We start from the raw sequence: 19,384 nt of genomic DNA, 5'->3' as shown, positions 1-19,384 counted from the left end.
TTAAAAATTGATAAAAAATGACAAAATTGAAAAAATTAAAAAAATTTACGAAACTGACAGAATTGACAAAATTGACAAAATTGACAAAATAAACAAAAAATACAAAATTTACAATTTTGACAAATTCAACCGAATTCACAAAATTGATGAAATTGACAAAACAGAAAAAAAAATACAAAATTTAAAAAATTGACAGAATTGACAAAATTAACAATATTGACAAAATTTAAAAATTGGCAAAATTCGCTAAATTTACAAAAATAAATTTATTGGCAAAATTACCAAAATAGAATTAACAAAATTGACATAATTGAAAATAATTGACAAAATTGACAAAATTGACAAAATTGACAAAATTGACAAAATTGACAAAATTGACAAAATTGACAAAATTGACAAAATTGACAAAATTGACAAAATTGACAAAATTGACAAAATTGACAAAATTGACAAAATTGACAAAATTGACAAAATTGACAAAATTGACAAAATTGACAAAATTGACAAAATTGACAAAATTGACAAAATTGACAAAATTGACAAAATTGACAAAATTGACAAAATTGATAAAATTGACAAAATTGCCAAAACTGACAAAATTGACTAAATTGACTAAATTGACAAAATTGACAAAATTGACAAAATTGACAAAATTGACAAAATTGACAAAATTGACAAAATGGACAAAATTGACAAAATTGACAAAATTGACAAAATTGACAAAATTGACAAAATTGACAAAATTGACAAAATTGACAAAATTGACAAAATTGACAAAATTGACAAAATTGACAAAAATTGACAAAATTGACAAAATTGACAAAATTGACAAAATTGACAAAATTGACAAAATTGACAAAATTGACAAAATTGACAAAATTGACAAAATTGACAAAATTGACAAAATTGACAAAATTGACAAAATTGACAAAATTGACAAAATTGACAAAATTGACAAAATTGACAAAATTGACAAAATTGACAAAATTGACAAAATTGACAAAATTGACAAAATTGACAAAATTGACAAAATTGACAAAATTTACAAAATTGACAAAATTGACAAAATTAACAAAATTGACAAAATTGACAAAATTGACAAAAATTGACAAAATTGACAAAATTGACAAAATTGACAAAATTGACAAAATTGACAAAATTGACAAAATTGACAAAATTGACAAAATTGACAAAATTCACAAAATTGACAAAATTGACAAAATTGACAAAATTGACAAAATTGACAAAATTGACAAAATTGACAAAATTGACAAAATTGACAAAATTGACAAAATTGACAAAATTCACAAAATTGACAAAATTGACAAAATTCACAAAATTCACAAAATTCACAAAATTGACAAAATTGACAAAATTGACAAAATTGACAAAATTGACAAAATTGACAAAATTGACAAAATTGACAAAATTGACAAAATTGACAAAATTGACAAAATTGACAAAATTGACAAAATTGACAAAATTGACAAAATTGACAAAATTGACAAAATTGACAAAATTGACAAAATTGACAAAATTGACAAAATTGACAAAATTGACAAAATTGACAAAAATGACAAAATTGACAAAATTGACAAAATTGACAAAATTGACAAAATTGACAAAATTGATAAAATTGACAAAATTGACAAAATTGACAAAATTGACAAAATTGACAAAATTGACAAAATTGACAAAATTGACAAAATTGACGAAATTGACAAAATAAACAAAATTGACAAAATTGACAAAATTGACAAAATTGACAAAATTGACAAAATTGACAAAATTGACAAAATTGACAAAATTGACAAAATTGACAAAATTGACAAAATTGACAAAATTGACAAAATTGACAAAATTGACAAAATTGACAAAATTGACAAAATTGACAAAATTGACAAAATTGACAAAATTGACAAAATTGACAAAATTGACAAAATTGACAAAATTGACAAAATTGACAAAATTGACAAAATTGACAAAATTGACAAAATTGACAAAATTGACAAAATTGACAAAATTGACAAAATTGACAAAATTGACAAAATTGACAAAATTGACAAAATTGACAAAATTGACAAAATTGACAAAATTGACACAATTGACAAAATTGACAAAATTGACAAAATTGACAAAATTGACAAAATTGACAAAATTGACAAAATTGACAAAATTGACAAAATTGGCAAAATTGACAAAATTGACAAAATTGATAAAATTGACAAAATTGACAAAAATTGACAAAATTGACAAAATTGACAAAAATGACCAAATTGACACAATTGACAAAATTGACAAAATTGACAAAATTGACAAAATTGACAAAATTGACAAAATTGACAAAATTGACAAAATTGACAAAATTGACAAAATTGACAAAATTGACAAAATTGACAAAATTGACAAAATTGACAAAATTTATAAAATTTATAAAATTGACAAAATTGACAAAATTGACAAAATTGACAAAATTGACAAAATTGACAAAATTGTCAAAATTGTCAAAATTGACAAAATTGACAAAATTGACAAAAATGACAAAAATGACAAAAATGACAAAAATGACAAAAATGACAAAAATGACAAAAATGACAAAAATGACAAAAATGACAAAAATGACAAAAATGACAAAAATGACAAAAATGACAAAAATGACAAAAATGACAAAAATGACAAAAATGACAAAAATGACAAAAATGACAAAAATGACAAAAATGACAAAAATGACAAAAATGACAAAAATGACAAAAATGACAAAAATGACAAAAATGACAAAAATGACAAAAATGACAAAAATGACAAAAATGACAAAAATGACAAAAATGACAAAAATGACAAAAATGACAAAAATGACAAAAATGACAAAAATGACAAAAATGACAAAAATGACAAAAATGACAAAAATGACAAAAATGACAAAAATGACAAAAATGACAAAAATGACAAAAATGACAAAAATGACAAAAATGACAAAAATGACAAAAATGACAAAAATGACAAAAATGACAAAAATGACAAAAATGACAAAAATGACAAAAATGACAAAAATGACAAAAATGACAAAAATGACAAAAATGACAAAAATGACAAAAATGACAAAAATGACAAAAATGACAAAAATGACAAAAATGACAAAAATGACAAAAATGACAAAAATGACAAAAATGACAAAAATGACAAAAATGACAGAAATGACAAATATGACAAAAATGACAAAAATGACAAAAATGACAAAAATGACAAAAATGACAAAAATGACAAAAATGACAAAAATGACAAAAATGACAAAAATGACAAAAATGACAAAAATGACAAAAATGACAAAAATGACAAAAATGACAAAAATGACAAAAATGACAAAAATGACAAAAATGACAAAAATGACAAAAATGACAAAAATGACAAAAATGACAAAAATGACAAAAATGACAAAAATGACAAAAATGACAAAAATGACAAAAATGACAAAAATGACAAAAATGACAAAAATGACAAAAATGACAAAAATGACAAAAATGACAAAAATGACAAAAATGACAAAAATGACAAAAATGACAAAAATGACAAAAATGACAAAAATGACAAAAATGACAAAAATGACAAAAATGACAAAAATGACAAAAATGACAAAAATGACAAAAATGACAAAAATGACAAAAATGACAAAAATGACAAAAATGACAAAAATGACAAAAATGACAAAAATGACAAAAATGACAAAAATGACAAAAATAACAAAAATGACAAAAATGACAAAAATGACAAAAATGACAAAATTGACAAAAATGACAAAAATGACAAAAATAACAAAATTGACAAAAATGACAAAAATGGAAAAAATGACAATCACGACAAACATGACAAAAATTGACAAAAATATGACAAAATTGACAAAAATGACAAAAACTTGTTTCGCAAACATTCTTAACTTCTTAACTTATTCGGATTTCCAAAAACTATTTCACATAAATCCAGTTCAGTTCGTGAGGAAATCTTTCTCCGGTTCTTTGCAAGAAGGCTGTATCTCATAAAGTCAATAAATCTTTTAGCTAAAAAAATTGTTCCTAAGCTTGAGAAAAAAAAAACGTTTATATAATTTGTTTTAAAGATATTTTCAAAGTTTCTGAGACACTCAGAAAACTCAAAAATATGGATTATGAGCAGTCAACCGGTAGACGTCGTTTAACACTTTGTATTTTCCGACGAAAACGACAGAAGCCGGCTAGCTGACTTACTAAATAGGTGTAGTTCGACGGAGGGCAGCCCAAGCATAAGAACGACATAACTTTTCCGAAAGCATCGAACCGGAAATATTAAATAGCACCAATTGTGCCGTCACGCTCCTTCCGTTCGTGCTTTTCCGCATTCCTTCCGAAAAGCACCAACTGGTGAACTAATTTAAATCAATTTTCTATCCTATCAGCGATGCAACGCGCCTCAGAATTATTTGGCTATACTTAAGTATACCTATTTAGCTACCTATACATAAATGTAGGACTCAGCCGGGGAAAACTGCCGTAAAAGCTCCTCGAGGGCACTTTTTCGTGCTTCGCACCTCCCGGGAGGTTTTCCCCGGCAAGATGAACGACGGCAACAGGAGACGAGCAAGTCCTTTGCGAACCACTGGGCCGAAAATAGCTAATTGATTTCCATCGAAAAACCCATTATAAGCATTTTTTCTTCTTCAGCTTTCTCTCTCTTCGACGTTCCTTTCTGCTTTCTTATCGCGCGCCAAACGTCTTAGTCGCACGTTGTCGTCAATTTTCCGCCTTTCTGCGTATAATTTGTAGCGCGGCGCTTGGAATTTGTGTATTGCCGTAAGGGAAATGAGCCAGAAAAAAAGAGTTTCCACAGCTAAGCAGTTCTATGTTTTAGGCGCAGCTTCAAGCGTTCTTTGGCTAAGAGCTACTATTTAGAGGTTGAGTCTTATGACGGGCCGAATTTTCGTTAGAGCGCCATAAAAGTGGACGGTTTAGAGCGGCGAAATCCTATTTTCCAATAAGCAATCCTCTTAAATGATAATGAGATAATAAAATTATCCATTTGAGGGCATTTCGTCTGCCAATTACCTGGTCCGTTTTAGAAGAGAAGACATTTTCAAAGGTCCGGCACGTTATTTGAATTCTTATGGAAGATGACCTTTTCAAACTAATAGGAATCTTAAAGGTGTAAAATATTCATTTAGTCTTCAAATCGTTGCCAGCGACAGTATTTTCTAGATATCTGATTGGTCAATATTATTTAATTCCCGTCTGACAAAATTCCAGACAAAATGAGCGAAATCTTTTTTAAAAAAAAACCAACATTACGGACTTTCCATCGAATTCGATATAACCGACTTCAGGCGACAGTTTATACGATCTTTTCACTATACAGTTGGAATTGCGATTCGCTGTACCATTATTAACGACTTGAGTTATCATTTCAGATACGATTTTATGTTAGCTGACCCCTCATGAACTATTCAGAGAACACCTTTGAGAACTTCCAGAGTCCCCTCAGAAACTGTAAAGTTCCTTCAAAAGGAGTTCGTTGTATTCCTCACAAAAACTGTACTCTTCTAAGTTCTCTCTGGAGCACTCCAGAGTCCTCGAAGAAACTCTTCAAAGTCCTCGCAGGAACTCTCAGAGTTCTCTCAGACACCTTCAAGAGCCCTCTAAGCTCAAGTACTCTTTAAACTCCGTTCCAAGGTCTCCGAAGAAACACTAACGAGACTCATCACGAATTCTCAATAGCTGCCTAAGAAACTCTTCAAACTTCCCTCAGGAACTACTTAGAGTAAAGGTGCTTCTTAGAGTTCCTTCAGAAACTCTCCAAAGTTCTCTCAGGAGCTCTCTTTAGATTCCTTAGAAATTCTCCTGAGTCATATCAGGAAGTCTCCAAACTCTCCAAAGTCCCTTCAGAAACTATCCAGAATCTTCTAAAGAACTCTCTAGAGTCTTCTCTGGAAAAAATCCACTGTCCCCAAAAAAACTCTCTAGAGTCCCTTTTTAAACTCTGCAGAGGCTCTTTACGAACTCTTCATAGTCCTCTTAAGAACTCTCTAGAGTCCGTTCAAATACTTCTTACATTGCTCTCAAGAAGTTTCCAGAGATCCCCCCCCCCCCCCCAAAGAACTGTATAGAGATCGTATGGAACAATCCAGACCCCTTGAGTGTCTTTTCAGAAACTCTTCCGAGTCCACTCTAAACACAGAAACCTCTCGCATTTCCAAATCCTCTCGGAAATTCCCAAGAGACCTCTAATCAACTCTTAATAGCTCCCTAAGATAAGTACTCTTCAAACTCCCCTTCGTAGAAACCCTATAAAGTCCCTTCAAAAACTGTCAAGAGCTACTTAAGCTACTTTCCAATAATTCCCATGGGAAACTCCAAAATTTCCTCAGAAACCCTCTAGAGTCTCCTTAGAAACTTTCTAGAGTCAACTTAGGAATTTTCCCGATTTTTTCAAGGAACTATCCATAGGTCTCTGAGGAACTTGCGGATTAGGGGAGAGGCGGGTTATATGCGCATATTAAGGAAAACACTCATTTTCTCCCATATTCCGATAGATAGGAGCCTGAAAACTATATGCACATGAGCGGACATCTGTTTTCTATACGTAAGAGCAATTTTTCTGTTAAAATCTCTTACAGTTTTTGTGAAAATAATTTTATAATAAAAGAAGTCAAAATAGCCGATTTCCGAAACCGGCGGGCTAAATGCGCTTATTTATGTTTTAAGCTATATTTCATTTACACTCGCAATATTTTGAAATTATTTAATTGAAAATGGTAGAAACGGATGTTAGGCATACGTCAAGGCTGAAATTTTGGTGAAATTTTTTACATCACTAGTTCTTTTGTATGAAACATAGTTAAGTATGCCATATGGCAATATTTCATGGTAATATTTTGTTCATATTGTATTTTTATCGGATCAGTATGAAGTTCTTCTTTTTTCGCTGTAAGATCGTGATTTGAGCGTAGATTTAATGTTTAAATGATAGGAAGTAAAAAATTTATAAGAATAATCTATTTTTCTTGATATAGGCATTTAACCTGCCTTGATATGGGCATTCAGAACCTGTCTCGTATTCCAATATCTTATCATCTACAACTTTGCCAAAAGCTTCAATTTGTTGAATTTCCGATTTCCAGATGAATAAGAAAGAAAAACCACTAAAATTTTTGTTCACAGAATTTGTACGCACGATAATTAAAATTCAATATATTATATCAAAACTGACAAAAATCTTGTTTGAATTTTTAATTTTTTTCGACTTTATATAACAATTCAATTTTTTCATGCCATGTGTTAAAAGCGTACTACCCTCAAACTGCACTGATTAGATATGATGAATCTCTAGCCATATCGTCAATCGGCTGTATGCGCATATTACCTAACATGCGCATTTAGGAACACTTCCCCCTACCCCTGAGAAACTCTCCAAAGTTCGCTTAGGAACTCCTCAGTGTCCCATCCGAAACACTCCAGAGTCCTCAGGAACTCTTCAAGGCTCCTTAGAAACTCTTTAGACTCACGAGAGAAACTTTTCAGAATCCTCTCACGAGCTTTTCATGGAACACTCGGGAACTTTTTCGAGACTCTTTAGAAACTTTGATTGTCTTATCAAGATCCCTTCTCCAAAATTCTCTTCAAGAATTCTCCAGAAACTCTTTGAAAACCACTCGGGAAATCTTCAGGATAATTTCAGGAACTTCTTGACAATCTCCTCGAAGTCCCATTAATAATTTTCCAGAGGCTCTCCAGAAACTCTCCAGAGATCCCGTAGAAAATCTTCAGAGTCTCTTCAGGAATTTTCCAAGGTTCCATATGGTTCTTTGTAAAGTTTACTCAAAAAATCTCCTCAGTTTCTTTGCATTTTGTAATGTATTTTGCAAATTGTATTTAGTAATAGCCGCTAATGCTGTGTGTGAGCTGATCGCGCGCAGCTTTGAAGACAGATTCTGATCCTTCAGGTATCAGCAAAATCGACCAAACAAATCGAAAAAATCTGCGAAAAACATAATTTCGTTCATAGCATTAATGGGTTGCAAATTCACTAAAAAGTGGACGCAAAATTGAACTTATTATTTTGTTCATGCTTTTGTCATTTTCTGGTCTTTTTGAACGTAATTAACTTTCCTTTGCGGTTAAAAAAAGGACAATTAGCCGGTTAGGGTCATATAGACCCGGATTACTATTTTGGCTGTGTCTTCAAAACTACTTAAGCGTTTTTACATAAACTATAGAGGAGAGTGGGGAAACGTGGGACACTCTAAATATCTCAGCTGTGTGTTGAGATAAAAATCTTAATCCAACTGTCATCGTCGTTGCTTTGCGTATGCATGTTTTTCGATATGTTGTTGACTTATGTTAAGCTTGCCAGAATTTTTTCCACTCCCATCCGGGCCTAGCAATTCCGGGCATTTTTTCAAAAAAAACTGGCAAAATCCGGGCATAGATTTCAATTTTTCAAATCCAAAAACCGGGCAAAAACCAGGCAAAATTTAGATGTTTTTATATATAAAAGCAAAGAAAAAATGCAAAAAAAATTAAATTAATATTTTATTAATAATTGCAGACTTCCAAAAACTTTTTGGAACACATAGATATTTAAAGGTTTATAAAAGTAAATCAGCGAAATTATTTGAAACAACCGTAAAAATTTCCATACCGTTAATCGATTTTGCTGAAACTTACTCAAACATTTTGATTTTTTTTGGTTTGTTTGGTTTGCGATAGAGACGAACATTGATCCTTTATAAAGAATTTTGTCGAAACATTCGCGAGCCAGGTTTTAAAAACTATTCGATCATATAAAACTCTCTTTTTTATTTCCCCATCTGAAATTGCTTTAAAATAATGAAATGAATTATGAAGTTTTAGGTCAACTTATAAACTTTGCACGTTATCAAGTCAATTTGGATTAGGTGACCCACGTTTCCCCACAGTTTTTAAAAATCCAAAAACAAATTACTTTTTTTAAACAGTCAGAACTCGGGAAATTAATTACTTTAAAAAAAATCCAAATGATACCTTAAAAATGTGGAAAACCTTTCCATTTATTTTTTTTCTTTTTATCTTTTAAAATAAAGAAGTTATAAAGCAAAGGAAAAAAGTTGTCCATAATACCCCACTCTCCCCAGGTATTCCAGAAATTCGCTGAACTGTAGATATTAAACTGTGCAACATTTCACTTTTATTGGACCATTTTAAGGCGACCCTCAAACTAGGATTGGTCGATCTTGGATCGATCTTTCCAGAATTGATCTTTTGAACTCAAATTTCCGATTTTTTGATCGATTCCTTAGCCTTTGAAAATCTATTAAATCGGTTTATTTTCGATCCGATCTTTCGGTCCTTTCAACTTTTTTTAAAATTTATTCCGGAGATTTTGAGACAAAGTTTCGTGCAGAATTTCTACACCCCAAACATCCAAAAGACTGTTTTTCATTAATGGTGCGACCATGCCATCTATATAATCGAGACCGACTTAAGGGGGGGGATAGGGTCAAACACTTTCAAAAAATCGATTTTTTATTTTTTTATTTTCTTATTGTAAAACATTTCAAGAATGTTGTGTCAAATTTTCAAGTCAATTGAAGCAAAACTGAAGAAATTATAGGCCTTTATCTCCTCCTAGGGGAGATGGGGGCATAATGGCCACCTTAAGGAAAACGCTTATTTAACCATAGAGAACAGCTGTAATATGTGAATTACATCATTGTTTCGTGTTCAGACACTCAAATAGTCTATTGCCTAATTGGATGAAACTTGAAAAAGTAGATTAAAACATTTAAAAATGCATTTTAAAAATTTTTGCCGAAAGCTGAAAACCAGTCACTGTAGAGGCATAATGAGAAACCCCCCGAGGCAGTATGAGCACCATTAATGAAGGCATAATGAGCGTTTTCTGCCGGAAATTCTAGCATCAAATTCGACTCGATGAAGTCAACTGAGTAATAGAGCTACAGCTTAACTTGTATCGTCTGACGATTTGGCCTATTGGTTAGATGTCGGAGAGGTAATCAGTAGGCTCGAGTTCGATTCCCGGTCGAGGTGATTTTTTTTTCATTTATCATTCATGATCATGATTGCACTAAACGGTGAGGCGTAGATTCATCAAACAAACCAATAACAAAATAATCTAGGTCTGTTTGTAGAGTTCAAAGAATGAACACATGCTCATACCTTATGTTTCTGGTGTTTTGTTTGACGGATGATACTTTGATGCTATTAGCCGTATAATGTAACAATAAAAAAAAACAATCATGAATGGTATGTGCAAAAAAAAAAAACCCTCTCGAACAGGAATCGAACTCGAGTCTACTGATAACCTCTCCGACACCTTACCATTAGGCCAAATCGACAGACGAATCAAGCCAAGCTGTAGCTCTATTAGTCAGTTGACTTCATCGAGTCGAAATCGCTGCAGGATTCCCCGGCAGAAAATGCTCAATATGCCTTCATTGAAAGTGCTCTGTTCGCCTCTAGTGAACAAATTAAAGTAAAAACGCGTTTTACAATTGATTAAAGTGAAAAATCAAAAATTTTATGATGCTGAAAATTGAAAAACAATGTGTAGATCATGTTGCAGTGCGTACATTTCAGATCAAGATGATTTGAAGGTCATAAAAGCTTATTTGGTGGTGCTCAAAAATTATAATATTTTCGTCACTTGAGAACCTTGCTGGTTATTATTTAATATTTCTGTAAATATGCAAAGGATATTTCTTTTTTGGTGAAAAATTAATACTATAGGTAGTACGAAACAAGTCCTCATGAAAATTTGTTTAAGAAAATACGTACTTATGTAGAAAAATAGACTTCTCATTATGCCTCGGGTGCTCGTTATGCCCTCATCTCCCCTATCTAATACTGCAAGAAAGCAAGAGCAGAAACTTCTAACGCGTTTTTCTCGAAAGCACATTTTTAAAGTCCGTGGATATCGTCATTTGAAAACTACTTATCCGATTCTTTTCAAATTTGGAGCATATTTTCTACATATAAAATACGAGACCCCAACGTTTTTCTTTTTTTGTTTTTTCACTTTTGGGAGATTTTACAGCTAAAAAATGGCGGATTTTTTAGTGAAAAATCGTATTTTTAACTTCAAACAGCCACAAAAATTTCATTGAAAAACTTTTTAAGTTAAATAAAAACGTTGGGGTCCAGAAAAACATCTATTAAAAATATTTTGCTCTGATTTTTTGACTTCAGATGATTCTGTGCTGAGATACAGTGTCCACCGCAAATCCTGTTTTCTAAAAGGCATCCTCGAAAGTGCTCCGTCACCGGCTCATTTTTCAATATTTTTCTTCGAAAAAAATACTAAATGTTCTTTTAACAATGCTTTGTATAATGCAAAAAAATTGAAAACATTTGTTTGAACGATAGCTCTAGAAAAAAATCGTGAAAATGGTGTTTTTTTTTACCCGTTAGACCCTACCCCCCCCTTAATAGATAGCTTTTTTACCTCTATATTTTTCTTAAGGAAAACCAGAACTTTTATCTAACTTTCATAGAACGGCCACTCAGCCTTGAATTAAGCATCTATAGCATTTTACTCAGCTCAAGATTTATGTTCTTATCGAAACATTCAAGTTTAATAGTCGAAGCTTGATATATAGCTGTTCAGCTTTTAAATGTATTTCTAGAAAAAAGGAATTCAATTTATAACTACCGTTGAATTATTACATTCCATAAATATTTTTATATTGCCGCTATTCATAATGAAAATTATGTTTTAAATGTTTGGATGCTCGTTCTCTTGCCGGAAACGACAGAAGCACGGTATCAGAATAATTTTCTTGTGATCATTATTGTTACAGTGTACTTCATGGTAAAATGATCATAAAACGAACTATGATAAACTTGTGGTTATTTTACACATTTTCAATTGATCGTGTAGAGAGACGCGCCATTTTGGGAAACAAGTTTTTGCTGTAAATTCTTTTGGTGGTTTGCACCAACGGCAAAATATCTTCGATTGTGAGAAGTTTTTTCAACAATTTTTGATTTTTGAAACTGTATTTTAAATATATTCATTTTATTTTTCTAGATACTGTTCCACAGCTCAGTCAGGCAGGCTAACAAACTTTTTGGGAGTTCGAGTCGTGGGAAGTGTGCTGTTTCTTTCAAAATGAGAGAATGCCATCGGTAAGGCCAAGCTAAGCACCAGAATAGGCCAGCTAGGGGCCAAACGAGAGGAACCCAGCCTTCCAGCAGAGGTCCAACACCAGAAATGGTCGGCGTGAGTGACTACTCAAAATGTGAAAAAAATGTGTAGATAGTTAAAAATTTTATTTAAATTGGTTTTGTTTTGAAAAATTTAAAATATATATACTTTTATTGACATCCATATGAATATCATTTTTTCATTGTATAAACCATGAAATTGTTCGGTGAAAATAAAATTTTTATACTAAAAATTAACCTTAATTTCCATCTTCGCAAATACAATCGAAATAAACGTATTTTCATGGTCTTGTTGTGAAAAACTGGATCCGTTTTAACTATGAACTTTAAATTTTCGAGCTTTTCAATGTATGGACAATCGCCATTTTTTCATGATTACGCTGCATAATAATACCCCTTCTTCATGGTGATTTTCGGCAAAACGATGAAATGCATGGTCAGAAACTATGAATTTCAATGTACATCCACGGTGTGGTGGATACGCCCCTTCCACAGAAGAGCGCATAGCGATAAGTTTAAGTAAACAGCGAACTCAGCATAATCCAAATCACGCCACTTGAACGACAACGATTATGCTGAGCTCTGCATAAAGAGTCACGTATTGACTACTCAAACGGGGTTCGTTAGCATTTAAGTAAGTGAAATAAATCTCTTCTAGTTTTGGACTCGGAACTGAACGGTCGTTCTTGATCGTAGTCATATCACCGCCCAATCAACTGATATTGTCAGGAACAAGGATAGCCCTTCGAGGAATTAGGCTAGCATATCATGGCGATCCTGCCATCGCTGACGATTATAATCATTTTGTCAACCATACAATTTATGTTCCGTAAAAATGGAGCTCATGGTTTTCCATGGTACAATCCTATTCGGGACGAAATGTGGCTGTATTGATGGTATAAAAAAACGGATGAAATAAAAATCTGTAGACTTTTCAAAATTAGCATTTCACAAAGTTAACTAACTTAAAATGGTCGAATTGTTTTCAAGTTATATGTAACTTTCAGAGCTTATTTATATCCAACGCGCCAGTAATTGGAACTTGAAAGTACATATGTCGTATGGAGAATTGTGTTTTTATGTTGTTTTTGATATGCCATTAGCTTTCAATCAAACTAAACTATTTGATGTTGAATTTGAAAACATATATTATTAATTGCTCACACATTTGATATTCAAATGTATGAGCTTTCCGTTTATACTATTAACTTCAGCATAAAGTAGCGCTCAGGTAGCAGGGTAGGTGTTCCTAATTTGGAATGTGTATCTAATGTTAACATACCGTTCGATTTTGACTGTTTTTGACGCTATTTTTCACTCATCACAATTATTAAAAAAATGATAACGTAACGGATCATGTAAACTTTCATTTTACAAACAAATTAGTTTTCTAACTCACAGGATATTTCGTAAAATCCGGATTGTTTCAAAGTATGTCCGAATGGAATGAATTGTTAGAAAATTTCTTTAAAAAACACCTATTTAGAAATGGAAGATAAAAGCTGAATTTGTCATCCAATTTTTTTGAAATTTTTCGTCGGGTTGTTTTTTATCATGATTTTAGTAATTAGTATGTTAGAACCATGTTTTTTCGTGTAAAAACTAAAAAAAAGCTTATGTCCACTATTACTATTTTCAATGTGTTCCTAATTATGGACATAGTCAAAGTTTTCCAAACTATATCAAAGTCATAGAATGTATTTGAAAAAAAATTGGTTGGTTGAATTGTGTTTTAACTTAATTTTCAACGATCTGTTAAAATCAACTGTTTTGAGCAAATAAAACATGATCTCAAAGCTATAAATGTTAAAAATATATTTTCACCAGGTTGTAAAGAACGCACCCTACGCGACAGAAAAGGAAACTATCAAGTTACAGAGAGCTTCTTAACGAGAACAGAATCGAAAGGAAAAATTAAAAAAAAAAAATCTAAATAAAATACGTTGTATACCACCACCTGGGACATCATGAAACACTTTTCTATTGCAACGGCTTCCATAAACCTAATGTTCACGGATAATTATACCGCTTGTACATCAAAAGTTTTAAGGTTAGTGGGACATCAAATTAACGTAGTCAGAAAAATAATCGGTTTCACCGATATTTTTAAATTTTCAAAACATGTGATTTTCACCCTACTAAGGAAAAGGGGTAAGTTGCAGAAACCTTTGTTTGAATGAAAAATCAAATGAAAAAGTGTGAAAAGTAATAGATTTTGATATATTTGTGATTTCGTTACGCATAAAGCACGATATGCAGTTATTTTTGATTTTGTTCGAATTAAATTTGATAATTTTCCGGACAAAGATTTTTTTTTAAAAAGAAAGCATAAGGGTGCTGTATTCATTTAGGGATAAAAAATACTATAAAAAACTTAAAACGATATTCCAGCATATGGAAACAAGATTAATACTGTGAATCACTGATTTGCATGTCGATGCATTTTAGCCCAGACTGCTATTGGAATTTTGAAAATATTTATTTAAAAAAAAAATGATTGTCCGAAAAATATTTATTCACCAACAGTTTTGATATAGGGTAATAAAATCAATATAAAGTGTGTAGGTGATAAGCCAATGCGTCATACTGTGTATAGTTTTGTACGGTATCAAAAATGTATAAAATTCGATTCTTCAAATTTTCTTTGAGAATCAAATACTTCAAAAAACTATCTCACGACGTGAGAAACTAAGGCATCATCGTTTTGTTCTCATTAAATGTTAATTTTATTACATTATACAAAATTTAAATAAGTGTTGTGATACACAAATCTTGCATCTAACCATGCTGATGCATGATGCTCTGTTTGACTGTATCTTATTTGTATCCATTACAATGAACTTTCTACTTTTTAAAATATAATAAATGAATCCTTTGGAAAAGATAAAATTTGAATTTAAATAAGCTAAACATCCACTAATTTCTTGAAAACTAGCGTAAAGGATTATTGTGTAGGATTTAAATAGTCCTTATTTCGCTATTCATATTCCAAAAACGCTGTAAAATTTATAAAAAGGTGAGTTTTGAGATTGTCCTGATTAAAGTATTAAAAACTGACCCATATGCAAAATCAGGAACAAATATTGGGTACGCGGATACATTCTTCCTCTTATGTTAACATTAGGAACACCCATATGTTAACATTGGGAACAATTAGTGCCAAATTAGGAACATTTACACACATCATAAAAAATGATATTTTTTGTATATTCAAGCTTGAAATGATAATTTTAAACCATAACAGAGTTCAGAAAAAAATTTGGAACTTAATTTCCAAAAAATTGTATATCTAAGATTTAATGATTCGGCCTACTAATATGAAAGCTAAAAACCTCTTAGGCTCACTTACCCCACCTCTCTTTAACAAAAATTTAAAAGATTGATCCTGCTGAGATCGATCTTTTTGCTTAGATTTTTTTGGTGGATCGATATTGGAACCATCCAGTTGAATGATCTCGGCAATCGATCTTTTCCAGAAGATCGAAAAATCTTACCTCAATCGCCTTGAAGTTAATTTTTTTTTTAAAATGTTAAATTTTGCATTTAAGAAATCCTAATAAATTCTGGCAACACTGTAAATATCTTTAAACTTTATCGAAGTAAAGATTTAAAACCTAGATACAATATTTTAGAACAGAGCATAGTTATAAATTTGTTTGTTTGTATTTTCTCAAACATTTTGTATATATGAAAAATACAAAAATAAACAAATGATCTGCATCTTTTTCGCTTAGTTTTAATTTGTTCTTTTTCAAAAATCTTTCTCTTGAAATTTCAATTTTGAAAACGGAACATTCAGAAATATAGAAAATTGTGTCTCGGAATATATAAGAGATTTTAGTAAGAGTCACTAATTAGTTATTGAATATTTCGGATGAAAAAATGCCTTACTGCTTCACATATTTGCATGACTAACACAAGATGGGAAGAAAAGGAGTCTCTTTGAGACGTCTTGTTTTTTAAAGATTGATAGTATAGTTGATAAGAAGCTAAGCTGATTGATAAACCACTAAATTTTAATAAAATTTTTATCAACTTAATCAACCCTAATCCGCTCTTGAATGTCAATATGACACAATTAGAAGTTTGGCGACTTGTAACTTTATTCGGATGCCTCCAAATAAAACATTTCTTCGAGAACCCTCAATGAATTCTTGAAATCTTTAATTAAGCATCATTACTATTTTATGGATGCATCCTGAAAACCCAGACAAAAGATTCCCTAATCAGACCTTGAGTGTAAACTTACTCTTTTCCTAAAATCGCTATATCTCTCTTGTTTCTAAACCGATTTTTTTTTCTAAATTTATACTTTTGGAAACTTTTTAACCCTTCGTTTCATGATTTTTTTGTTTTTCCCTAAAAATCACTCTCAACAATTCTAAGTGATGTGTACATCAAGTAAAAAACTTTATATAAAATACGATTTTTCCGCTTTTCCATACATTAATTGTTGCAAATTTGTTACTTTATGAAACGAAGGGTTAACGCATCTCAAATATACTTTTCTAACAATAATCAGCTACAACATTTCAGTTTCCCGTTATCTAAAGACTAAGAAAAAAACTGATAAAACATACTTTGGAAAAAGACTGTTGATCAGCTACGGAATGCTCAAATTTTTTGCACTTAGTGTCCAAAGAAGCTTATGTGATACGTTGCGCACAAGGATTTATTTTTTTGATTATTTTTAAGGTTATGTAAAAAAAATGTAAAAAAGTGGTGTAACCCCCGTACTCAGAGAACTGTCAAAATTGTTTAGTCACATCAGATAAACTTTGAGAAGGCACATTTGGCACATTTTTGCATCTTTTAATTTCAAAAATATTTTTGCAAAGTATCGCAGCGCTTAAATAATTCCACCACTAGAATTGGTATGAAAATGCCTTTTTAGAGAATATAAACTTCTTACGGAAATCTCGCGTGAATTCAAGTGTTGGAAAATCTGAGAAATTTCAAATCGACAAAAAGTTCACAAAACAGCTAAATTTGAAAATTTGTCAAAAATTCTGTGTTTTGTATTTCAACAATCTCAAGATGCAAAAATGTGCCAAATTAATTTAACTTTCCAATCCGTTTTTCAAAATTCTTCGATGTGACCTAAAAAAATATGGTAGTTCACTAAATTAAAAGTACGGTTTTACACAGTATTTGTTTCATTTTTGTGGTCATGATCTTTAAAAATACATCCTTGAGCGGTTGGTGGCTGATCAACAGTCTTTTTTCCAAATCATGTTTTTTCGATAATTTTTCTTAGACTTTGAATAACGGAAAACAGAAGTACTGCAGCTGAATATTGTTTGAGATATATATTTAAGTTGTAGTTATTACGAAATTTTCAAAGCTATACTTTTTAAATCGGTTGAGAAACAAGAGAGATAGAGTAGTTTTAATCAGGAGTGTCAAATTGACACTCCAGGAACTCTTAAAAGTAAAAATTTCTGGGACGGATGAGGGTTTAACATCTGTCTCTGTTATGTTTTTGCAACTATCTAAAACAATTATGTATGTTTTGTTATTTAAGTATCCTTTCAAGCGGTTTTTTTTATGAAATTAGATTCGATGGGAAATATATGTTAAAATGAATTTTTGAACGTCCCAAATTACTTAAGTTTGTAAAAAGTTAAATTAAAGAATCCTATTGATGATTCCTCTCTGGTTTTTCTTACACCATTGCTAGTTTGTAGATTTTTAATCCTAATTTGGCCTTTTATTTAAATTGGTTGAGTTTCTGATATCGGAAGCCAAGAATTACCCAGTGCTAAGTTATTACAAACACCGTGACATTGTAAGCATTTATATATTTCGATATTTCGATAACCCCGGTGGATGCTTTGGTCGCATGCAGACTGAGTCAGGGGGTTCGTACTTGTCTGTTCTCCATGTCAGGGGCGGCGTGCGGAGTGCAACAACGTCCTGGTGGTGTTCGGGACCCAAAACAGCAACATCACGACGGTCCTCCTGCGAGATAGTGGGGTTAGCTGCGGGCCTTGCGAGCCTGTGACTACAAAAAAACATAAGCAACGAACAACGAACAACAAATTTCGGATGGAAATCGGCAAAGACCCACGCGACGAAAAGGGACTAGCGATTGGAAACTTGGAACATGGAACTGTCGATCTCTAAATTTTGTGGGCAGTACCCACGTGCTCTCCAACGAATTGAAGAGCCGCAAATTCGACATCGTAGCGCTGCAGGAGGTATGCTGGAAGGGCTCCACGGTACGAACGTATCCAGATGGTCGTGCCATCTACCAGAGCTGCGGCAACACACACGAGCTTGGAACAGCTTTTATAGTGATGGGAAAGATGCAAAAGCGCGTGATCGGGTGGTGGCCGATCAACTCTCGAATGTGCCGGTTGAGAATCAAGGGCCGGTTCTTCAACATCAGCATCATCAACGTGCACAGCCCTCACAGATGCGCTCAAAACTCTCCGTAGTGAACAACACACGAAACCGGCGCCCGCCTCGGTTAAATATCGCACGACTGAAGCAACCTGAGGTCGCGGCAGACTACGCGCAATCGGTCGAAGCAGCGCTGCCGGCAGAGGGCGAGCTTGACGAAGCCCCTCTCGAGGACTGTTGCGATACCATCAAGACAGCCATTAACAGTGCTGCGGAGAACGTCATCGGTTATGTGGAGCGATCTCGACGGAACGACTGGTTCGACGAGGAGTGTAGGAGGGTGATGGACGAAGAGAATGCCACGCGGGCGGCAGTAGTGCAGAGAGGCACCCGTCGAAATGTGGAAAATCACCGACAGCGGAAGAGGCAGCGAGTCCGACTTTTCCAGGAGAAAAAGCGCCGCCTGGAGGAGGAGGAGCTCGAGGAGCTGGAGCAGCTGCATCGTTCCCAAGAAACACGAAAGTTCTATCAGAAACTCAACGCATCCCGCAAAGGCTTCGTGCCGCAAGCCGAAATGTGCCGGGATAAGACGGACGGACAATCGTGAGGTGATCAAAAGGTGGAAGCAGCACTTCGATGAACACCTGAACGGCGCACATGCAGGAGATCAAGACGGTGGGAGAAGGTACATCGCCGGCGTAGCCAACGACGAAGAGGAGCCACTCCCAACGATGAGTGAAGTTAAGGAAGCCATTCGCCAGCTGAATAGAAAAAAGTCGGCTGGTAAGGATGGCATCGCAGCTGAACTCATCAAAATGGGCCCGGACAGGTTGGCCGACTGCCTACACCGGTTG

The 19,384-nt window shown here is 32.9% G+C and overlaps 1 protein-coding gene across 1 annotated transcript in view; it reads right to left on the bottom strand.

Moving 5' to 3' along the window:
• Positions 1-19,384, bottom strand: part of LOC129745733 (metallo-beta-lactamase domain-containing protein 1) — a 536,297-nt gene that overhangs the window by 16,230 nt on the left and 500,683 nt on the right. The gene's annotated exons all lie outside the window — the stretch shown is intronic.

Source organism: Uranotaenia lowii, chromosome 2 (genome assembly GCF_029784155.1).
Source record: "Uranotaenia lowii strain MFRU-FL chromosome 2, ASM2978415v1, whole genome shotgun sequence".
NCBI lineage: Eukaryota > Metazoa > Arthropoda > Insecta > Diptera > Culicidae > Uranotaenia > Uranotaenia lowii.
The sequence above is the reverse complement of the archived record's forward strand: the minus strand, read 5'-3'. Positions and strand labels throughout refer to the sequence as shown.